Below are 25,108 nucleotides of genomic sequence, written 5' to 3'. Positions count from 1 at the left end.
TGAGTTTCCTTTCCTACAAGTAATAGCTGTTTTGAGAATTTTTATTAGACTGTTTCTCTTTAAGGTATAATGGATATGGTGTGGCAAGAAAATTTGCATAAAGCTTTCCATGGTGATGTAAACAAAACAATATTATCAGGAAGGGAAGGAAAACAGTAGCTAATTTATATTTCCACACTGACCTGAAATTCACATGAGGTATCCTCATTTAATAACATGAAAATGTTAAATAGATAAAAGTTGATGGTATTTTCTTAAGTTTTCATCAAATGTATTCCATTAAAATATGTATTAAAAATTCACTCAGAAGGGTTCTTGCTGCATGCTAGGGAAAAACAGGAGCTAAGTTTGTGTTACTAATCTAGATCGTACCTTTTCTTAATTTAAAAAATACCCCAAGAAATCTGTGGGATTTGGGTACAAAAAACACTTTCACAAATTCTTTACTTGTCAAGTGTAAAGAAACCATAAAAATATTAGTGAATAAGGTCTATGTGTTTTACAGTTCTTCACCATATATAAATAGTTTATTTGATTTTAAAGATATAAACCACAGACACAGTGTCTACCTTGCAATGAAATGATCAAATAAATAAAACTTCAATTTGGCATGAGCCTAGCTGCCAGTTCTGATCTTAGTTCCAGTTCATAAGTCCGACTCACTCGAGGGTGGAATGCAAAACCTCTGCAGCACCTTCAGGACCCGCACTGAGGAGCAGGCAATGGCATGCAACAGGCAACAACACCCTTTAGAGGGCCAGAAGAATCAGCTTCCTGATACTTTGGTTAAAACCAAGGTGAAAAGTCTCTCTACAAGTGCAGTTTCATACTTGTATTACTTTCTAAAGCTCATGCACTGCAGGAACATGTGAGGCTGCAGCTCTGTACCATTTTCCCTGCAAGCAACCTGCCCAACCTGGTGCTGCACACACCCAAGCACAGCAACACAAAAGACACTGGCTTGCTGGTAAGCAGAGAGATTCAACACAGCCACTTTTCAGATGGGTGCTCACGTGTATTCTTCCCTCTGTGAGGAGAGGCAGACCTGCATACTGTGTTAGATGTTGTGCACTGCCTAAGCAGCAAACATACTTAGAGAGTGAATTTTGCAAAGATGTATTCCATCCTACTCATAAACCTTTTATGGGCTATCATAGTATTCTCCCTTTCAGAGGGAGAAAAATGGACTTGTGCTTCAGATACAAGTTTCAAATCCAGGCACTCTTCCTACCTCCACAGCCCCTTGCCATACTATCTTAGGTAAGTTACTTCATGTTCCTGTGCCTTGGTTTCCCTTCCTTATAGTGTTGCTAAGATGACTTTTCCATGTGGCAGAGCTGTTGCCATGATCAACTGGTAATGGGTACGGTGCTTCCAAGGTTTTTGATCAGAAAGCTGAACCAAAAAAAAAAGGTTGCTACGTCACTTACACTAAGGTATTCTGCTTGTTGGCTATCAAGGCTGGCTCCCACGACCACAGTTATGTAGGACCTTTAGACATCAAGAAGTTCATCTCTACTGCAGAACTACCTTGAGTCCTTGCAAAACCAGAAATGCCTCCCAGCAGACATGACCATTTTCCAAGATGATGGGAATGAGCAGAAATCGATGTGTCCCTCAAGAAGGCAGGTGTTGAGCATGCAGGAACTACCTCCCTACCTCCGGCCTTCACTGCCACCACAGTAAGCAATCCGCTTTTTAACAACCAACACTAGATAGATCAGTTTTGGGAAATTATTTTTCCATGTCAGTCTCATTCATGCTGTTCTAGAACAAACTGGATGCCAATCTTTGGAAGAATATGAGCTGAGCTTCATCTTTAGCCTAATTCAGGTGATCTGGAGATAATCTGTAACAAGAAAAGCACCTGGAAACCAAAGCTGGTTCCTTAACCCAGTAGAAAGGGAAAGCTAACTAATTTTTTTCCTACAAAGAAGTATTTCTAGGTACAAGAGCTTCAGGCAACAAGGAATATTAGACACTCTGTTGAAAACCAACCCCAGTAGAGTCTTGGCCCTCAAGAGCAAGACATCCTCTGACCAAGGGTTGCTAAAAATGAAAATTTTCAGTTAGGTGCTTAAACACCATTGAAGTTTCCCACTGTTCCAGAAGTTTCATGTCCCAGATGTAGCTTATATGTTTCACATATATGAGCTATTAATTTGAGAAAAAGCAGTTTTTCCCAAATTTAAAGAGAGGCTGACTCACCACCCTCTCCAGCAGGCAGAAAGATCTCTGATATCGTGTGACAATTATAAGATATAAAGCGTGCATGAATAATTTTATGTAACCGTCTTTGTCCAGCTTCATATTTTTCTTCCTTTCCAGCAGCATTTGCTTCCTTTAAAACAGTGGAAAATGCCATAAGCAACATATTTTCATAATTTATTTTAATTTTCAAGATATGATTTGCTTGGGTTTAAGCAAATCCAAGTAGATAAGTGCTAACCTTCAGAACAAAGCAGAAGATCTGTGTAACCTTCTCTCCCAGAAAACAGAGCAACAGAATTTGTTACCCCATGGTGGGCTCAATTCTGGGGAGTACTCAGTAATGGACACTGCAGATGACAAGGAGTACAGGTAAGAATAACAAATTGTTCCACGTTGCGACTTTCTCACCCCAGTGCAAAAATTTCACTTAGTTGCAGTTTTACCAGGCAATGCTTTTTTTTTTTTTTTTTTGACTCAGGCTTCTTACGACTGACTGCAGAATATATGGCTATGTATATAGCCTTCAAATGCAGTAACAGGGGGGCTACTCTGCTTACTTTCCAAGGACCATTTAGTAATCTTGCACTTAGCTAACCAAGCAGTGTAGCAGGGAGTTTATAAAGATTCCCATAATTCTGCCTAGCACATGATCCAAGCACAGAGCTCTTACTGTACCAGTAAGAATTCGGGACTAAAGAGAAAAAGTATACCTACAGAGTTGCTCGTAGGAAATAGCTTGTGTTAATTACAGATTAATTTTATAGATGGATTTTTTGAAAATTCTGGGCATTATTGCATCTTAGTTTGACAATGTGTGAACAGTCAGATGTGAAACTAGCTGTATAAAGTGTCCTAGTTTTTCACAAAGGGAATATAATATTGATGAGAAGCAAAATAGTTTGGTCATGCTATGACATATTTTTCTTATTATTGCCATATTTCAAAAGAGTTAAACCTGATTTTCAAATATTTTCAAACAATATTTTCAAATATTTTTCTCTTTGGTCTAAGCTAAATTCAGGTCACTCAACGGTCGTAAGGAACTTTGACAATAATCTACCAATTTTACTGATAAAATTCCCGAGGTGTGACTTTGACTACCCAATTTGGGACTGCAGTTCAATATACATAAAAGTGGAGTGGACTGTTCATAGAATTATTGCCATTAATGGCATTAATAGGTAGCAGAAGTACATTAGTTATGAATTAAAGGAGCATATCTTTACTAAAAGACAACAGAGGAGAATATTTTGCAGATTTTATTTTGTTCACTTATTTATTCAAGTTTCTTTTTGCATGAAAATTTCTATTATAAGAGTTAAGTGAAGCTCTGACAGAGAATCTGGAATTGTCCAATTTTATGACGTTTTTTTTCCAGTTCTTCAATCCCCTTATATATTTGGAAGAATTTCCACATAAAAGAAGTTTCCCTTTTCTTCAGTGGGACTATTAATGTGTGCAGACTTTAACTGGGTCCAAGCATAAGGTCTGTGTGCTGACAGGATGTTAGGAAATCAAGTCTAATGAGTGGTCAGATAGCGCACAAAAGTAACTCTAGAAATCATAGAAAGCATACCGATATATAGAAAGCAGTGTTAAGGAGTGTAGGGTTTCCATCTCTAAGGAACATAATACAAGCAATGAAATGGAGAAGCGTTTTTCAACCTTTCTGAATTTGCAGACAATCTAAAAATATTTTTAGTGAAGGGGAATACCCATGTAATATATTTAAGCTTGCAGATAATAAAAAAGTTTTTTCCAGGGACCACTGACAGGAAGCCCAAGGATCCCCAAGGGTTCACAGGCTATAAGCAAGAAATCACTGAAATGAATAATATCAAATTATCTACCTTATTCTAGCTTTGTTTCTGAAGTTTGCCATGTTGTCTTGAATCTGCCTTATTAATTATCTGGACTTATATTACTATACTGCTTACATATTTAGAAATACAAAAAAAAACCCGGAGAACTAATTTTATTGAATTCTATTATATCTCTTCTAAGAAAAATTGTATTTCATGAAGGAAAAAAAAGGAATAAAACAAGGATTCCATTCATATACAATGCGTCAGTAATTTATAACTAATTTATCAATGACCACACAGCTGCACTCACTGTAGTTTAAAAAAAAAAAAAGCTCATATAATGCTTACATAGTCTCTGAAAGCATAGCATCTTAATAAAGGAAGAGGAAGCCACTGGAGTAATTAGAAAGGTATATTGTAGTGCATATAATGGCAGAAGGATGTTTGTATTATAGTCCAACACATCATTAAGGATACAATTGTTATTTAATGTGGCACAATCATCTTTCTACTCTTCATGAAATCCACTTAAGTAATTACTTTTCTTAGCTCATTGGCTCTATGAACTGACAGTTTAGCAAAGTGCTACTTCTAAAGAAATGCTCCATTTTTATAATACTCTACCTCTTTTTAAGGTTGACTGTTACTGCTTACCTGCAATGGCCATTTTCTCATTTGGAAAACTGGTGAGGAGTGTGGGGAGGAGAAGGGAAAAATGGATGGGGGGGAGAGAGGGGAAAGAAGTACTAAAAGCTTACAGAGCTGTCTTAAAAAATGAAAATATTAAATACAAAGCCCTGCTCCCTTTTTGTCAGCAGTGTATCGCTTTGCTCCAGTCTTGTTTTTTTGACATATATATATCTATATAAATATATAAACATAACCAAAATTAACTGGTCCATTTGTACGACGTTTAGTCATTTTTGTATCTGTTAACAGCAGAACAACTAGCTCAGTAGTGCAGCACCTTGAGTTGTTTCTAATATCTTTTTTTGGATAACAGTTTTACAAAGCACAGTTTTCAAGATTTGGGAGGGTACCGTCTTATGAAAGTTAGTGGCGAACATTAAATAACCTACTATTTTATTTTCTAGTCTTTTTGCACTTATGACCGCAATAATATATGGGAGCAGACAAACATCATCTTTATACTCAAAGCTCATTCGGTTTTTTTCCTGTCATGCATATTTTAATATAAAGTTCAAGACCATCCTGCAGAGCAAGCCCAGTATTCAGCAGACACAGCACTGAACTGCAGCATTTAAATTGCCCAACAGCATGCTTTTTTTTTGCTTTTAAACTTTAAGCTCTCTTTCAAAAGATGTTGTAGTCTTCGTGTTTACTAGAATTACAACAAGGTAAGTCTGAAATACCTTTATCTTATTTGGTAGATCTATGTTTGATGCTCTTTGTTTGAATAGAAGTGTCAGCTGTATTTTACTTTATTATATAAAAAAGTTTCAGAATTTAATTAAGGGTCAAGTACCCGCAGTAGATAAATGCAACAGCTAAAGCATATTTCTGATCTCTCTGAAGACTGCAATCATGAAAATTATTATCATTGAGTAAAACTGGTCTCAATGATGGTGACTGGGAGATGGAATCTGTGTTAGTCAGCCATAATTTACATAATAATGGGTTCCGAGTTTTCATCAGCACCTTTTGTTTGTACAGTGCTTACTGCTACAGTAAATTGTCAAAATGTCATTCCTATCCAATCAGCCAGAAAATATCAACAGTAAACAAGACACAAGAAGAAATTCTCTGATTAAAAGTACGGTGGAGGAAACGGTAAAACGGGACACTATAATAGTCGTAGCAGTCTTATCCTGATATTTTCAACAACACTGCTGAACAACTTATGAAACTTATTATTGTTTTTTAATGAAGCAATGCCACAGAGGGGGTGATGTCCTTAAAAGAATCTCGGCAAACAGTTAGATAACTGGTTTGTTTACACTTGTATTTGTCAATACCTGCTTGTTTCCTCTTCCATGTGGCAATCTGATATTTCACTTCTCCAGGCATAAAAAGTTACTTTCACTACAGGCTGGGTAGCCACAGACCTACAAGAACAGTGTCCAAAAGCAACTTAAGGAAAACGCTGAGTCCTAAATAAAAATGTTGGGCCAAATAAATCTCTCTTCTCTCTCTAACAAACACACAAAGCCTGATAGTATTTAAGTTGAAATGTAACTTTCTGCTACCCTCTAAAATTCACAGAAGTGCAAAGAGAGAAGGAGCATGAATTAGTCACAGTGTACCCTTTATAGCCATCGTACTTATATACTATATTAAAATTAAAAGTTTCACATTGTGTTTGAAATAAAAATGAATAAAGTGGCATCCTGCCAAAGAGAACCAGAAGCCACCCTTGTGTGGAACTGAAACATTTGGCTCATATAGTACTTAATTTATTTTTGTGAAATGACAGGTTATATAAATGTATCTTTAAAACAGAGAGGCAAAAACTTAAAAAAAGTTTCTTTGTATTGTGGTTCATAAAGGTTGACACAGTCATAGCCTGTATATAAACAGAACAAAAAACAATAAATGTTGCTCAAGGAGGGCTTCCAGCACTGTGCTCTTAAAAATCCTCAAAAAGGACGTGATCACGTAGTTGAGTCACCACAGAAAAGACTCACAGTACCTTCGTTTGGAAATGAATAGGAGTTTTAAAATCTATTGAAATGAAGTGTTGACATAAGGAAATATTTTGTAGAGTTTTCAGGTTTCTTTACCATTCACTTTATTTTACTTGGCTACTTTTAATTTTTTTCCACTTCTTCTCTTTGAAAATCCTGTATTGTCCAAGCCCTTTCGATTAAGCAGCTTGCCTGAATGAAAGCACTGTGATGATGTGGCGGTGCATCAATAAACAGGGTGCCTCTCAAAGCAGGACAGAATGCTGAGAAATAGGGCTGATCAGCGGTAATTACTCTGACACTTCATGCAGTACAGAGAATTAACTCCTAGGACTTTGGGCCGAATGGAGAAGTAGCAGTTGATGTTCCACATTGTGAATGCCTCAGTGCCTGAACCCATTATGAGTTTAAACGGAGATGGGAATTCACTATATACAGGGCTTTTTTCTCTCTCTTTTTTTTTTTTTAATCCCAGTTAGGAATGTGAAGCAGAGTGCAGAAAATAGAAATAATTCAGGATGCTGAGCAGGCTGCATTTCTAATTTTTGCTAAGGTCTTTACATTCATTTTCCATTAAAACACAAATAATTGAATAAAGGAATGCCCACAGCAACCATATTTATGGGAATGCACCCATCATGTTGAGGAAGACACCCATATGCCAAGTTAAGGGAGCAGAATTGCTCAAAGGCAGACCTGCAGAAACTAAGGTACACAAAAATACATAGCAGGAGGGGAAATACAGCTAAAAAGGCAACTAGTTAGCAGCTGCCACTATGACCTTTAACTGCATCCATGGTAACTGGGCTAAAGATGGAGTTCCATTTTATTATTCTCACACCCACAATGTTAAGCCTATGAATCCCATTGCAATTTAATGGCTGAAATCAGAAGGCAGATCTGTGTTCATTGGACCAGTGCCGACATCCTCTTAGCTAATGAGTGCAATAAACATTTTCATGCCAGGAAACCAATGCAAGTGGAAATATTATGCCATGCAGAAATCTATCCCCCAAACACAAAGAAATGGTCAGTAAAGTCAGTCCTTTATGATCATTTGCATATACTGTAATTTTTCAGGTTTTAGGCAACGCATCTTTGAAGCAGGAAGGTATTTAACTCATACTCTTTAATACTGTGGCATGCAACAGCGTTCACTTTATTTTAAGAATGGTGGGAAGAATTATGTATTCCAGAGTTTAATGATTATAACCATCTCCAATTATTTTCCTAAAGGAATCTTATGTTTTTAAATAGTATTTTTTCTTTCGTGCACCTAAAATATATTTCATCCATTTGCAGGCTATTTGCAGTACCACCAGCTGAGCGAAAGATACTAAAGCAGCAAACTGTTTCAACAAGAAAGAGGGTTTTCTAACTTTTGTTGCTATTGTAATTTGACTCATACAGTTTATCTCAAGAATCAGTGACAACAATGTCATATATTTGTCATGTGAGCTGAAAGCAAGACATATATCGTCCTTACTTGAGCTGAAGAACCAGAACAACAACAGTGGTTAAAAGGATCTGTGCTGGATGTGTCTTTGAATTCTCAAGTATTTCCACGTCTAAAGTTCTGTGGTAACCTGTAAAATTAACAATGGGAAGTATGGAGTTGAGCTAACAATTGATTTGCAAGCCTTTACCTGGAAAAAACAGTACAGCTGAGGAGTAGGCATAATTATTTTAAAAATTGCAAATACAGTGATTTAGCCACATTGAGCCATTCAGTCATTTATCTGTCTTACCCCTCAGCCTTCCCTAAAGAAGGACCGTCAATCTAATAACACAACAGACCAGGGTGAAGAAGAAAACTCTGAATGCACAAATGTGCAGCTGGGAAATGAAGGTTACCAAAATCTCCTTGAACTCTTGGGTAAACCCACTGTATTTGCTTCAACGTGGTGCAAAGATACAAAACTACATTAGTACATTCATAAAAAGCATTATGTGAAATATCCCTGCCTCTCACAGTCAACTTCCGCCTCCATCTTAAAATATCCAGAATTTTATTTTTGTTAAAATGCTAGCCTGGCATAAGGAGAGAGGGCTTAATGACTTCCCCTGACAAGAACTACATGTATTTTTTTTTTCTTATGGAATACTGCCAAATATCCTTTGTAATAAAAAGCTTGAACTATTTTGCTAACAGAAGCCGCTTGTTCTGGTAACTGTAAAGGTCAGACAGAAAATAATTTTGGTGTTTCTTATCTTTTAAAATAATGTCACTTTTTATCATTACGGTAACATTTTTGGAAAACAAAGAAAAGAGAAAACAAAAGATGTGATACCCCAGACCACCAGGTACACTATTTCTTAAAAGACATTAGGTTAAAAAAGCTGTTAGCCAATTATGCCAAAGACTGGAAATGTCACAAAAGCCAATGAAATCTCCCTGGTAACATTCAGAAATAATATGCTTTGGATCATACTGTATATTAAATGACAACTGTCAATTTAAAAAAGAAGTCCTCCAAAATCTTTGATGTATGACAATTTAGAAGTTGAAACACACTGTTCTTACCATTTAATATCTTTGAGATAAAAAGCTTTTGACATGTTAACTAATGTGAAAGAATAAGTGCTCCTCTCATTTCCCTAACACAGCACTGGACTGCACTGAGTAGCTTTTCGTGATAAATGTCATAGGAAGCAAGGTGGTATATAACTGTTTTATTTAGTTAAGAAGTATATGCATTTATGGCTATTACGTTACAACAATAGAAGAAGGTGAGATTTTGTATTCTAAATATTGTCTTTTGATACGTGCAGTCTTTCTTTCTGTTAAAATGGGCATTTGAATAGGCACTGATTGTCAATATTATCTAATCCACTTTTCTGTCCAGGGCTGTAGTACAGTGTGATTCAGTGGAAGCTGTCAGTCTCTGAATACACAGCCATTCTAGGATAAAAGGTCTGTTGAACCATGTTAGTTCTCTTTTTCTTGTTTGTTTTCTTTTTTTTTCTTTTTCTTTTTTTTCTTCTTTTGTTTTGTTTTGTTTTGTTTGTTTGTTTGTTTGTTTTTTTTAAATCACTGTGTGGAGAAAATTCACAATCTCTAGCTTCAGGCATGTGTCCTGGGTGGCTCCTGGGTAGCTGAGGAAATCTCCCCCAGACAGTGCCTGGGTGGGGATGCCAGGCTCCTCGCTTCCCCTGGTCTCCCAGATTCATCAGCTATGAAGGATGCTTGCTCCTACTCTATGCTTGCATCTCAACAGTTAAGTCAGTGGCTCAAATACCTAAATAAATGGTAAGATTCTGGGTATTTTTGCTGGCCTTAATGAGATGTGAACGTGTATGCTAATTGTTAGGCACAGGGTAGATGGGGTTTTGTGGCCCTGAAAACCTCAGGTTGAAGGTTTACACTTCTCAGTTGTTGGCAGAATATGTTTGAAGGTGATTCAAAGACAAATACGGCCCAAAAAAGGAAAAGTCCTAAGCAGTGTAGACCTCACCAACTGGTGCCATTGGACCCTGGGGAAGAGATAAGTTCCTGAACCTCTTCTAATTAACGGTATAGACACAGGCTAGGAACACTGCTGTATATTGCCTCAGATCAGCTGCGGACTTTTTTCAGATATTTCACTAAAGAGCAGACCAGAAGTTAACCATACCGAGACTGGGAAGCTTTATGAACTCTTTCAGTAAATCTTTATAGTAGTGTTGTGTTCACCGGAATAAAATGAAATAGCAGACGACAGGATGGTGCCACACTTGTGAAGAAGGCAATAAACATGATCTTCTGGGAAATCTTTCTGACCTCAAAAGTAAGAGCAGAAGACAGAAAACGCTGTTGTTGAAACCTTGGTTGCACAATACATTTGAAGACGCAGATTTCACTGTTGTGGAACACCGTGGCATTGGGACCTCTTTCTGTTAGTCCAAGGAGTCAAACAGAGTGGGCTTCATCTCGTGGGTGGGATAGGCACTGTATTTGGTTGAAGAGTAGATGAAGCATCCAAAATGACTTTACTAATGAAAAACTGTGTTGACAAATATGACACAGACCTAAGCTACATATATCCTGGTAGGACCTATAAAGTGCAGAAAACTAATATAAGCAACTGGAGGATACACGCAAAAATGTATGCCAAACAGAGCTATAAACAGGACGGCATTTTTAACTTTTACACAAACAAAATAATCCACACATACTGCAGAACTGCTGTAGGAGGTAACCAGACAATGTTACTTGTCAGATCCCTTCCCTTGCTGTTACACAGAACAATGCAAAGCTGGTACAGGTTGTTTTTCCTCTGGTTCCACAAGAATGGTACCAGAAGAATGATTGCAAGTTTTTTTTATTAACAGTCCAGAAGTTAGCATGAAATTACTCCTGGAAGCATTTATGGATAAGTCAGTGGAAACAACGAAGAGAACACTGTGGAGAAGGAAAAGATTGCTTAGTAACCTAGGTTATTAGAAATTGGGTGCTTTAATACAGCCCAATCCTAAATTACCTTTCTAGAATTGAGGATGAAAACTACAGAACTGAATAACTGCAAGCAGTGACTTAAATATATGAAGGATTCATACTAGACAAGCAGCTAAACAGTAGTTCAGCATGGGATGATATTGCAAAGAACCCAACAAGATTCCTGAACAGTCAGTGAGGGAGCAGGAGAGCTGATCTTTCTGTTATAACTTGGTGAGACCAATGCTGGAGTATTGCATCAACTCTGCAGTCCACATTTTCAGAAAGACACAGTGGAGCTACTGGAGAGGGTAGAGAGGAAATGCAGAAATGTTTTGAAAATGGGAGAAAATGCCTCCTGGTGAGAGATTTAAAGAGTAGGATCTTTCTGTTTATGAGGAAGAAGATTGAGAGGTGACTTGCTTATGGCATATATACCTTCTCAGGCAGAAAATAATGGATATGAAAGGACTCTGTAATCTAGTGGAGAAAGGCATAATAAGAACCAAAGGCTGGAGCCTGAAGCCAGATGAATTCAAATTGGAAATAAGGCACACACTTTTAATGCTGATAGCTATTAGCTATCAGAACACATTATAGAGCGAAGTGGTGGATTTTCCATCTCCTGAGATCTTCAAATCAAGATTAGATGCCTCTCAGGAAGATATACTTTAGCTGCAGAGAAACTATTTGGCTCAAGGTAGGGATAACTGTGTGAAAGATAAGTGCCTGTGATCGAGAAGAAAGCAGATTAGGTGATCTAAGAGTTCCTTTTTGCTTTTTGCACTATGAAAAATTGAAAACCTGCAGTATGTATCTGGGACTTAATCTGAGTCCTCCACCCTAGATTTAGCCCAATCAGATTACTTGTGCATTGAAGTGAAATTCATGTCCCATCCCTCACTCTTTTATATCCCTTTGCAGGGTTTACCTAGAGGGAAGTCAGATTTATTGCTGTTTGCTTTCCTTCAGGTTTCTGCTAAGGCAATGTTCCATGTTGGAAAAATTAATGGAACTGATACACAGATCTGCATCCACTGTTTAGACTTTCATTCACGCTTAATTTCTAGAAGAGATCAAAAGAGACATCGCTGTCTCTGGGACGTACTTCTAGGATTGAGGCATAGCAAAATGCAGAAAGGCTGTGTTCACTGTACCACTTACTAACATTATTATTTATATAATATTTGCAGTGTTCATTCCCAAGCCACTGGCAATTACTGGAAAATCCTTACTTTGTATGTGGGCTAAGGTGACAAACAGAACAGTTTTCTAATTTGTGGCATCCACAGATAGGTACAGGGAATGTTGGAAATTTGTTACTACGTTAAATTACATCATTTGTGAAAGGGTGCTGTGTAGTCCATGTGAGGAAACAACACGGGAATATCTTTTGCCTGATCCTGGCCTTCTGTATCAGACAATTGGTGTAGTTTGGCTATGGAACTTGAGTTTCAAAAGATCACAGACTAGTGGAAACACTAACAAGAAAAGTAGGCAGTATTGCAGAATCTCACAGCTTTGGTGATATGGCATACATTCATTTCAGCTATTGGCTTAAAATTACTGATTTAAAGCCTGATTTTATGGTGATGAGGGGAATAGAAAAAGGATGCATAACTCAAAGTAGGTAGGGAAAAAATGAAGGTAAAAAGATTGGTTTAAGAGGGAGAATGGGGAAAAGAAAAAGTTGTATATTTGGAAACAAATGAACAGGTGAAATTATGGTGCAAAAGGACAAGTTTATGCACAACAGTTCTATGGACTTTTGAGGCATAAGTAATTTTATTTAGCTTGAGCTGTCAATGTCTGAAGTTGTCACCATAGATTCCCTCTACTGCCAATGGAGAGAAATAGATGCTTTTAAAACATAATTCAGCTGACCTATTTTAGCCATCTACTTCAGGATGAGATGAATCACACCCTAAAAGTGCCTATTTCTCTCCATTGATTATGAAAAGAGGCCAGGGTGACAACCTTAGATGTAGATGTCTCAGTTATAGATTTTTGTATTTGGTCAGATGAATCCCGCTATTAGAGCCTATAGATTCTGACACATCTTCACTTTTTTCCATAATTTCTTATTGAAAAAACAGCTACTATGGAGAAATAGAGAAGATACACATACATTTGTATCAGGTGCAATTTACTGTAGAATGGCTGGAAAATTGACATTATATGTGTCAAATGTTGACATTCTGATGAAAAAAATCAACCACAAAAATACTTCAGCTGAGAAAGGAAATATTTCTGCATGGAAATACTGACATGTGGCCTCAAGGGAGTGACAGGTTGGGGCTTCAGGCTTCCAAACTTCTCTATAGGACAGCGTCTTTGCCTGGACTATGTGTTCCAGGATTCATCCTGGTTCCTTCCAGTGGTGATCCTGATGGTGCCTCTTGGGATCCCTATGGTGATGACAACTCCCAAAAGCTGACCCCAGCTAAGCAGCCAGAACCAATCAGAGGAGATTGGGAGCATGAAGTAGTGGAATTACACCTTCTGCAAGGTGTCAAAGTAGCATTATAGTTGTACACTTATTTCTTATTTTGCTTATGATCATATTTTACATTTCTTCCTTCCCTTCCCTTCCCTTCCCTTCCCTTCCCTTCCCTTCCCTTCCCTTCCCTTCCCTTCCCTTCCCTTCCCTTCCCTTCCCTTCCCTTCCCTTCCCTTCCCTTCCCTTCCCTTCCCTTCCCTTCCCTTCCCTTCCCTTCCCTTCCCTTCCCTTCCCTTCCCTTCCCTTCCCTTCCCTTCCCTTCCCTTCCCTTCCCTTCCCTTCCCTTCTCTTTTCTCTTGCTTCCTCTCTCAATCTTTTATTTTGTCTCTTTCCCTCTTGTTAAGGAACTGTGGATGGTGCTAATAAACTTGATATTCATTTTACCAATGTGTGGTTAGCAAAAGATACTTCCCAGTATGGAGAAGAGCATAGGAAAACACAAACAAATTAGATCTGCTTGACAGGTTATCAAATCAAACTTGAGTGCAAAGATATGCATAAGTTAAGTTCAGAAATATCTTTGAAGATAAAGCTTATGCATAACATTTCTAGAGATAACATCACATTCAACTTACAGAGGCTGCATTACTCATGTGCATAAAATAGTAACCTTTGTGAACGGTCTATACAAATTTTGCTATTCGAGAAGACAGGGATTCTGACTCCTAATTCCAGCTGGAGGGAACTGAAAGGGAGGAAAACTAATTTCAGTGTTTCCTTGATACAAAATCTCAGCTTTAAGAAGACTGAAGGCTGAACCGCCTCTGAGGTTTTGAGTTTCCTTTAGAGAACTCTGCTGATGTTGCATTATTTGTCAATAAAACTAAGGTAGAGAAATATTTAACCTCATCTGCTTACAACGGTATATGATACAATGGAAGTAAAACAATAGACTTTAATCATATGCATATTATATACACCAAAAGCTATAATGACATAACCAGGAACTCAAGAAGTAGAACATTTGAAAAAAATTTTACCTTTTAAATATGCATAATGCTTTGTGTTTGAATATATATTCACATATTATTTATTTTTACAAATGTCACTTGCTATTTTCCCAAACCTTGATGCCCCCTCTCTATAACTTTCAGGCTGCCACAACGTTCTTAGTTCAGTGTCTTCCCCATAGGCAGTCCTTTAACGCAGCTCCATTTTCACTCACTGTAATGAAATCCTTTGTCAATCTAGCATGAGATTCACTGTTCGCAGTAAGAGTCTAATCTCAGAATTTTTAGTTGGATCCCCAGACCATCCTGATCTCTGTTCTATCCATGAAGGTCCCCATCTGATCTACGTTTACTCCTTTTCTGCACTGGTTTTACTGGAAATGCCCATTGTCTGACCCTGTCTCTGAGGGTAAGGGCTTCCTACCTGCTTCCTAAATATTCATCCCAGTTTCCTTTCCTAACCTGTTCCTCTTCCCCTTATGATGTATCTGCTTCTTGCCCACTTTATTAAAGTCTAATCTACTTCATTTGGTCCCAAGTCTTCCTCTTTCTCACCAGAATTTAGTTTACTGTCACCCAAACAAACAAGCTCTTTGTAACTCTCAATATAACCTTATTCATTAGATCATAATTCAAGCCTTCTAATGTCTCCTATGACAAAGAGGTCTCAGTGACTTCTTCTCTGGCTTTCAGTCGTCCTAGATATCTCTGTGCTCCTAGAGATTTATTAGGCTACTAGGCAGAATTTTTTATTTCTCCTCCCAGTACCAGTCTTTCTTTTGTTCTCTCCACATTAGAATACGGTGGCTCCCTACTCCATGCCAGCAAGAAAACCTCAGTATAAAAAAGGAGAGCAAGGCTCCCTGCTCTCGAATGGTGAGGTGGACTAGCTTCCTGCAAGTTAGGGACTGACTGGGGAGCAGCTTTGCTGAAAAGGATCTGGGCAAAAGCAGGCTAAACATGAGCTAGCAGTGTGCCCTGGTAGTCATGAAAGCTAGCAGCATCTTGGGATATACTAACAAGACATAAGTTTGGACCAGATGACCATTTGAGGTCTCTTCCAAGCACGGCTGTTCTATCATTCGATATTAACTATGTTAATGGTATGTTGCGAGAAGTGATTATTCTCCTTTACTTGGCCACATCCAGATACTGTGCTCAGTTTTGGGAACCCAATGCAAGAAAGACATAAAAAAGTATGTCCAGGGATAGAGCACATTCCCTATGAGGAATGTCTGAGGCATCTGGGTTTCTTCAGCCTGAAGAGATGACTACAGGGGAATCTCATAGCCAACTTTCAACACTTATGAGTAGGCTATTACAATGGCAGAGCTAAGCTTATTACTGAGGTGCATGGAAAGAGAACAAGAGATAATGGACTTAACTGGAATGGGGGAGGTTCTGACTGGATATAAGGAAAAGAAAATTTAACTGAGAAGAAAATGAAGCACTAGAATAGGTTACCCAGAGAGGCTGTGGAATCCACCCTTGGAGATTTTCAAGACCTGACAGGACAAAGTCCTGAGCAGCCTGAATTCCGAATTCAGTGTTGACCTTGTTCTGAGCAGAAGGTTGGACTAGAGACTTCCTGACGACCCTTTTATCCCACATGTTTCTATAATTCCGTGAAACCTCTGTTGAAAATGGTTTCCCAAAAGTTCCTCACTTGTCCAAGTTAGAATGGGTTTGGATTTATATCAATGCTATGCATCCTTTTAAAATTTCAAGCCTTTGCTCTCAGGCACAGAAGACTTGGAGCACTTCAAAGGAAAGAGTGCCAGAATATTTTCAATGTGTACAAAACAAGATTATCTCCCTGGATTCATTGTTGGATACTACTGAGTAATTTTGTCTGAAATGTTTGAAGAAAGGAAAATGAGGTCTGAGGCAAAGTCCATGTGAAAAAAAGTCTGATTCTCAGACTCTTGCTGGTCTGCCACTGGTGCTACCAAAGTTGCTGTTAATCCATCATGATTATGGCGAAAGTTCAGCTCCTCTTAGCACCAGCTAGACATCACATGTTGAAAACCAGGCAAGCTGCCAAATACTAGTTCATTTTTAGTGGGAATGCCATGGTTTGGCAAATCAAGAGGTAAACCAGAATATACTCTGTTTTGTCATCTGTTCTTAATGCACTATGTTGTTTTTTAAGTGGTTTTGTATGGAATTAATAATTGAATGTATTGGCCAGTTGTAAAAATTATGCCTGGTAACCGCTGTAATCTTATAATTGTATTTCTCCCCTTCTTCCATGCCCCCTACCAAAAAAAAAATGTTTACTGCTGACCTGCAGTAAGGTTTTCCTCTGAGATTCTCTTAATATTTCCAAATACGCATTGCTTAGCTAAGAGATGAGTGGTGACACTTAGAAAAGTCAGTAGAAAATGAAGACAATGCTACATCTAGAAGTAGAGGACAGCCACCACCAACAAAAAGGGAAACAGTGCGTTTTGTTATATTGTATAAAACAGAAAGTGGAAGACAGAACAATGTTGACTAAGCTTGGAAGCTACAGGTTTCTTGTAGAAAAATGCATAATAAAAAAATAAAGCTGTACAAAAAATTGAGCTGTAACATGATGGGAAGTATCTCAAAAATTAATACATAAAGAAAAGAAAAGCTAGACTACAATAACCTAAAGAGGTAGTTTCCTAAACGAACTCTATGAGTATTGAAGAAAAATGGAAAACATAGAAAGATATTTGCCTGAGTGTACCTGGATGGTTATCAAAGACATATAGAGTGTTGATTAAACTTGTAAGTGATAGCGTAAATGAACTTTATATGTGGAATATCCTTTGGGAATTAAGAAAGTGTCTGCACTCTAAAACTGACAGCTGATGTCAACATTTTGATTCCATATTTTCTGAAGAAGACAAAGAAAAGGCAACCAGTTTGTAAGGTGTTTGAAATGGGCAGAATTACAGCAACCTAGACAGAACCTAGACAGATCTGCAGATCTAAGTGCACAAATTTTCAGGTCTGGAACAGGAAATGGGCTTTCTTATATTAGAAGAGGCATGTGAGAAACACTTGCAGAGTCCTGAAAAGAGGAGTGAAAATTGGCAAAACTGCCTTCAGAAAATCTGCCGGATTTCTGCTGACTTGAGGTTGCCACGTTGCTTCTGCCATAAGTATTCACCTGCAAAGCATGAAGACTCCATCAGAAAACTCTCTATGTCCCTTGTCATTTCAGTGCAATTATATTAGAAAGTGAGATACATGATGGCCTCTTGTTGAATTTCTGCTTGAAATACAACTCAGCGGGGTTCCGGTTATCCACATCAATATTTTACTCGCACATTTCTGACTTACCTCACTGCAGATTGGAGGGTCCTTTCAGGGCAGTTGCCTCCACAGTCCTTGCTCACTGGATGTTTCCAGGTGGACACAGACATTGATTAGTTCTTGTAGTCTAGGAGTTTTGGGGCAGGGGTAAGTGATGGCATGCTTTGCCCCAAGTTAATGCTGTTCATGTAATCATCTATACCACTGCAGTTGCTAGCCAGACCACTGTTTCCTGAGGCCCAGATAAAAATACTTCCTCCACCACAATGACCCTAGGGGAATAAAAAAAAAAACAAAACAAAACTGAACTTTCCATACAGACCTTTTATTTTAAACAGCCAGTGTTATATTTCTGCCAAACTTAGAAGGTGTTTTTGATTATGTAGCTTTCAACTACCATGGAATTAATATAGAAAAACTTGTGTTCTTCAGGGAGCCCTGTCATACATCTGCAAAATAAGGTTCTTTTTATGTACCTACACATTAACATTGACATCCACTCCCTCATTTAATTAACAACATTTGAATGCCGTTTCCTTTCATGTAGTAATTATATTTTTTATTCCTAAACTGATCTCTTGTTTTGGATGGAGACATAATTGGAAAATGTCAAGATTTGTCCAGAAAAAAACAGTAACAATAAGGGATTCCTTTTTTCCTTGTGGTTTTTGAAACCTAAATCTGAACTTTTCTATTGAGTTTTGAAAAAAATCTGAGGTGGGAAATGAACCTTTAGATTTTGACTTGAGGGGAGAACTTTCTAACTTTTTTGGTTCTTTCTTTTAGTGAGTTCAAAGCTAACCTGCTGGGTCTGGGAACTTTCATGTCTTTAGGACCCTGGTAGCAACTATAAACAGTTGTGGTTGTTAATGTAGATATGCACACTGGAGAATCTAGAGCATGTATTACATGTCTCCCAAGGAGTTGAATTCCAAAGAAGGAGAAGTTAAAACTGCATTAGTAATGCTTAACTTTAACAGCCAAGTAAAAGATATATGGTGGAGGAATGCAATCCAGCGTTCACTAGCTACTTGAATTTCTTTAATAAAGTTGGCAAACTCATGAATATTAAAATGAGTCCTGTGTCATGTACCCTTACATAAAGTACTGCTCTTGTATCTGGTAAATGGTGTCCATGCAGTTATTAAAAAGGAGAAAAGAGGAGAAAGTAAGGATAGACCACAGAGGAAAGGTTAACCTGTTGGGAGGGATCTTAGTGGTCTTTGTTCAGTACTTCATCTAAATAACCAGGAGATAACGTTTAGATATATATTTTTTTTTTAAATCAGAGTTTAAATATATGAAAGGCAATCCATCTGTATGTGAAACATATATGTGCGTACAGTCAGAAAATGTTGTAGTGCTTTTTTGATTTTTTTACTTTACTGAAAGACTTCATCAAGTTAAATATTTTAAGTTGTAGGTGATAACTTTGTCTCATTACAATAAGCATAATCCTTCCTAGTAATTTGTCTGGTGATTAATATATTAATATGATTGTCATAATAAGATTGCAGATGAACTTTGCAGATGGAAGAAAAATAAACTTTTTGAATTTGGGATAAAGTACTTAGACATATCTCAAAAAATCCCTAATAAAAATATCTAATTTATTCTGATTTTTTTTTCTTTAATTAGTACAATGATTTAATTTATAAGCTTATTTTTGTGTGAGGTTTCCTGTGAGTGGAAATTTCTAAAAAGCAATCATAAGATAACTTTAAAGAATACTGTGTCCAAGAAATTTGGAAAAGTAGCAGGAAGAAGAGACTTGTAACAGGTACTTTTAACCAGTTGCCTGCATCCGAATTAAGAAATACAAGTTCCGAATGGCTGTATAACAATATCAAAATGCATGTTATGCTGGAAATTTATTTCCAACACAAATCCTGGCATGTTACTACCATATATTCCCTTTCTCCCTCTCTCACCAGTCCTCAAATTCATTTGCCTTGAAAAGAAATTTTGCACTCTTTCCTGAAGAACAGCATTTTTGATCAATTGGGTCAGAAGCAGCTTCTCTATTTTTGAAACAAAACCTGGAAAAAAAAATTTTAAAGCATCTTACAGGTACTAGATTATCCCTTTAATGCCTCCATTAATATTAAATAAATCCTGCAAATACAGTGTCTCGGTTTTGGAAAATATATTAATTGGGTGTATGTCAGGAATAAAATCCAGGAACTCACTTTTAATATTTCTTAAATCAAAAGCTTCTTGTTCTTAACAGCTAACCCATTTAGATATTCCTTCCCTCTCCCCCTTCCAAAGCCAGCTCCTTCAGCTGACTGCTGCACTCCAGTGCTGTCTGTATAGGTTACAAGCAGTGAAATGCGTTACAGCCACCTACATTTATATTTGTCCTAGTGTCAGTCTTCCTTCCACAAAAAGGAAAAGTGTGGAATTTTTCTTAACGCTCAGAGCCTCATTTACTACCAAGCACCTCTGGAAACTGCAGTTATGTGCTGAGTTTTCATTGGGGATCCGACCCAAAGTACCTTTCAAAACAAAAGAAGATTCTTAACACACGGGGTCTTTTTCTGATTTCATATACTTCCATGTAAATCACACACATCTAACTGAAAATAATAATATAAATGCAAGCATTATAGATTTTTATTATAGATAATTCAGAGCTCCTTTGGTTAGTAATGCATGTTTCTGACACTGCTGAGTAATAATAATTTACTGATAAAATAGGAAGCACATTAACATTCGGAGACAAATTTCGTAAGAGCCCAAACCTGCAAATAAGTTTGCTTAAATGTACTTCTATGAATAGACCCACTGAAATCAATGAAACTACTCATGTGCATAAATTTAAGCATATGCAAAAGTACTTGAAGACAGGAGATTTATCTCTTAATTATTTTAGGTCACTGAAGGAAATGGAGGCCACAGTTTCTCCCAGAACAGGTGACAAATCTTCTTAGAAAGGTAATGTGGAAGTGGCATAAGGAAACTGTGTATAAGTAGTCTCACCCAGGAATATGTGAGCACACAGATGCTGCTGTAGAGGATCCAGCGGGGGAATGACTGATCTAGGTAATTATATTGCCAAATCTTTAGAGGAGACATCCCATACAAATTTTAGAAAATACAGATCAGGGACTCAAGGTACCTGCTGGATGCATAATTCACTCTGAATAATTTGTTAGACAAACTTTACCTCCTTTTTCTATTTGTGAATTGTACAAGAGCAGTTTATGACTTTCTTAGATTTATTATTCAGAATTATTCCCTGAATGAAGGTGTATCATTTATGAGCACTTCACTGTAAGTGCTTGATATTCAAAATTTGGCATTCAATATTGTTCTGTTGGTTAGTCAGAGCAGAACACATCGCATGTTGTGTTCCTCTGAGTGGAAGTAACTCAGAGTCAGGTTTTCTCTTGTAAATCATCATATTTCAGAATTGAAAAATCACTTTCTATTCCCATTTTGCAGTAATCACAAGACTTCTCACAAACATTCTGGCTAAAGGCATATTTGTTCAAAATTAAAACATCATTATTTTCATGGAATTATTTTGCCCTATTATGTCTCTATTTATGTCCTATAATGTCTCTACTATTCAGCTATAACGAGAAGGTTTATCAAAAGATATATCATCATGAAAAAAACCCCAACCTAATAGGGATAATTTTGTCCAGCTGCATAATCCCCCATCTGGGATATTGTGGAATGTCCCATGCCTTATTCATCAGTCCTAATACTTTAAGAACAAAACTTCCAAAAAATGACACTGCTGAAGACTTATAGCTTTAGCTATCTAAAATCAGTCAGAGGAAATGTTAGAGAATGAAGAGATGCACTTATGTCTTGAGAGCCTTTTACTTGTATGCTCATAAAATGAGGAAGATTCCTATCTTGGTCCTCCTTCTGGAGAACTACTTTCCACATCACGGAACAAAACTTTTCAGGGTTCCCCTGATGCTGAAAAATCCTATAATAAATTGAAAATTGTAAAAACATGGTTAACCCTTCCCCCCCAACGAACCATCTTGAAATAGTTCCTAGCTCCTATTTTTCTTGAGGAGGGGAAAAAAAAGGTTAAGAAATTGGAAGTGAGATATACAGAGAAATTACACTGCTCTTAATACAAGCAATATTTAGTTATTTCCTAGCCGTGGCGTGCAGTCAGTCATCCTAACCATCTGCTCAGAACTGAACTTTTTCTTCTTCTTCAGTGTAGTTGAACTATATCAACAGAAACAATTTTTTTCAGGGAGAGTAAATGTACCACTACGAACGGTTTGATGAAAGACTGAATCTTTGTATTCCTGGAAAGTAAGTCTTCCTGTAACAAGCAGCTAACGTTTGAACATGTCAAAGCAAGCCTTTTAGAACAGGAGATAAGAGCACTTGAATGATTCTTACAAAGTGGTAACTGGCCCAAAAGAAAATGTTGTGTACGGTAATTTATTCTGGGAGTTACATTTTCCTCGGCCTCAAAAAGAACCTTACCATGACTCAGTACGTTGGGCTTCACTTCCATTCTCATTTGGAAGATTTGGATCTGAAATATGGACCAACTGTACAAGCGAATATTTTATTCATACAGGCAATATTATTGGTATACGCAGTGGTAAGATAATAGCTAGATCCATATTAGGAATGGCTCGTAAAATAATGTCAATCTGAGGTGGGGTGTTTATTCATGGTTTTAATTTTAACTATGCTGTTAAATGTTATGCTGCAGAAGCTTTAATGTTTAAGCAACTATATTAATCTAAAAAAGTATTGTTATTGATAAAAATTCTTTTGCTTTTTGAATTGGTGAATAACTCACCATCAGAAAGCCTTTATTGCTGGTATAAGCTACAGCTGTGCTAGAGGGGATAGCTACACTAACCTAGTGTCACTGTCTCAGCATGTGGGCTGTTCAAAGTCATTGTTTACATGGACTTTCTACCATATGGAATTATCAACATTTTATTGCAAAAACCTTACTGCTGCCTCATACTTCCAGAGCGAGGATACAGCAAAAGAGACTTTGTTTTCTCCTTTTCTCCTTTCAAAAAGAAAAAGGAAAATAAAAAGATTTCTCTCTCCCCCTAGTAATGCCCCCCCATTAAAAATACACATCAAGTTGTAAGTATCAACATCTATAAGTAAAAGGACCCCTTCCCTTTTATATATACTTATTAATGTATTGCAAAATCTCATATTTTGGGTAGCCTACCTCCTCACTTTCAAATGACTGAGACTGACCATGCCGGCAGTGCCATTTCACCTCTGAGAGAAGGAATAACTCTTCCTCCGAGGGGTGCCCCATGATTGCCCCTGGGCTGGACCCTCCTCTGCGCCCAGTGAACGCCTGAGCAGAAAACACGCTTCTTTAGCACACGCAACATCCCGTGGGCCCGAACACACAGGGCATTCTTAGGGGGTATTAATATGTAAGTAGGTGGTTAGGACCCTGCCAGGCATGTTTGGGCAGGCTGCCCAAGGCCCCGGTGTGGATTGCGTGCAGGCACAATACGCTCTTGTCTGCTCCTGGGAATGCATTTTGAGCAAGTGAGGTAGACGTACCTTGGGAAACCTGAGTAAGGCAAACTGTTCCGGTTCATGTTAAGAGGGAAAAGGAGATGAATAAACATTATAAATCTTCGTTAGCCCAGCAAGAGCAAAGAGTGTGCTTTCATGCACAATAAAGAGTAACAGAATTAAAAGGTAAGTAAGAGTAAAAGGAATTTTTAAGGTCTCTTCTGGAGCAAGAATTCCATGAAAACCCCTGGAAAGATTCAGATGTATGCAGATAAACCACGGGACAGGATAAAACAAGGGCCTTTGACAGCGTGTGCACAGAATTCATAAGAAAACAATGTATTGCAAGAAAGTATCAGTTTGCTGAACTGGAATGTTTTTGCCAAATTTGACAAATATTGCTCTATTAAAGATCTGATTTGAACAATATTTCCTTGGCCCATCCCGGGGCTCTGAAGTCTTCCACATTTACTGCTGAAGAAAGAGAAGCCTTGAAAACTTGAGCTGCATCTCCCCAAATCTGGGTTTCAGTAGAGGAATATTGTAGCAGCTCCAACACAAAACGGTCTCTCAAGGCTTTTATGCTGGCAAGCCTAGAATTAGCTTGAGTTTGCATAGCCCCAGGCTAGTCCTGCAAAGGCAGCATCACTGGGTTGGGATTCAGTAGTGGCTGCTTTCCCTCCTGCCTTCCTCTCAGGTGGGTTGGGGATGGATGCATATCCCAATTCTGGAACATCACGTGTCTGGGTTTCTGAAATGAGGTTTTGAAATTCTAGCTTGTGCGAAATTGCTGAATATTTGATTTCATAATTAAGGTGGAAAGAAATACCACATCAAAATACTGTAAGTCCATGCAAATAAGAAAATTTCTGTTTTGGATAATTCTAGTCTAGCCTCCTTGCTGTTTTCATAGATCGTTGATTAACTATGTACTAGGAAATGTTCCTTTTCCAAGGAAATAACATGTATATAAGGATATAAAATTTTTTAATCCCTATATGCACAGTAGGAATAGTTGAAATGTTATGGAGATAAGCTCCTCATGAGGCTTTGGTATTGCTGATGAGAGTATTCAGTTGCTGGAAAAAGTCTATTTTACAGATGATATAGCAAAATTACTCCAATGGCTAAGGGTATATTAGTGGCATTAGGACAAAGATTCAGATAAGGCAAAGCCACATACAAATAAGTATGAAGATGGGAAGCATATGTGGCTGTATGGAAACTCAAAGCAGATGATGAAACAACTTATGAGTAGAATGATCAAAGTTATAGATATAACCAGTTAGATCAGAAAACTCCAGCAAAGGGTGTAGTAGTGATAATGGACAATAGATAGAACAAGAGAAAAAGACAATGCTGTCGCAGAAAAGACAAATGCTACACTAGGTTATGTTAATTGGAGCATCGTATATGTAATACAAGGAAAGGCAGTTTTTCCGCTCTGTTTGACTCTGCTGAGCTTCATCTAGAGAGCTGTACTTAGTTTGGGCTACCACATTTTTCTAAAGATAGAGACAAATTAGAAGGACTTAAGAGAAGGATATCAAAAATGATAAAAGGTGTTGAAAATAATGCCCAGGAGGGAAGCTTAAGAGACTGGGATATGTTCAGGCTGGAGAACAGAAGCCAAAAGGGAGACATAATAATTCTCGATAATTGCATAAAGGGGTGTTACCAAGAGGACAGGGACCAATTGTTCTCATTAGTCAATGGAGACAAAACAAGAAGTAATGGACTTTAGCTGCAACATAGATAATAGGGTTAAATATTAGGAAAAACTTTACAACTGCAGGAAAAGTTAG

The 25,108-nt window shown here is 37.6% G+C and overlaps 1 long non-coding RNA gene across 1 annotated transcript in view; it reads right to left on the bottom strand.

The window, feature by feature from the left end:
- LOC141467157 (uncharacterized) overlaps window positions 1-25,108 on the bottom strand; it is a 192,422-nt gene that overhangs the window by 108,416 nt on the left and 58,898 nt on the right. Inside the window, exons 4-5 of the long non-coding RNA XR_012463328.1 lie at window positions 17,841-18,085; window positions 8,148-8,247 (exon numbers count right to left, since the gene is read on the bottom strand). This is a non-coding gene — a long non-coding RNA (uncharacterized lncRNA). The remainder of the gene's footprint in view (window positions 1-8,147; window positions 8,248-17,840; window positions 18,086-25,108) is intronic.

This window comes from Numenius arquata, chromosome 1 (assembly GCF_964106895.1).
Source record: "Numenius arquata chromosome 1, bNumArq3.hap1.1, whole genome shotgun sequence".
Classification (NCBI taxonomy): domain Eukaryota; kingdom Metazoa; phylum Chordata; class Aves; order Charadriiformes; family Scolopacidae; genus Numenius; species Numenius arquata.
Note: the sequence above shows the minus strand (reverse complement) of the source record. Positions and strands in the feature narration are given on the sequence as shown.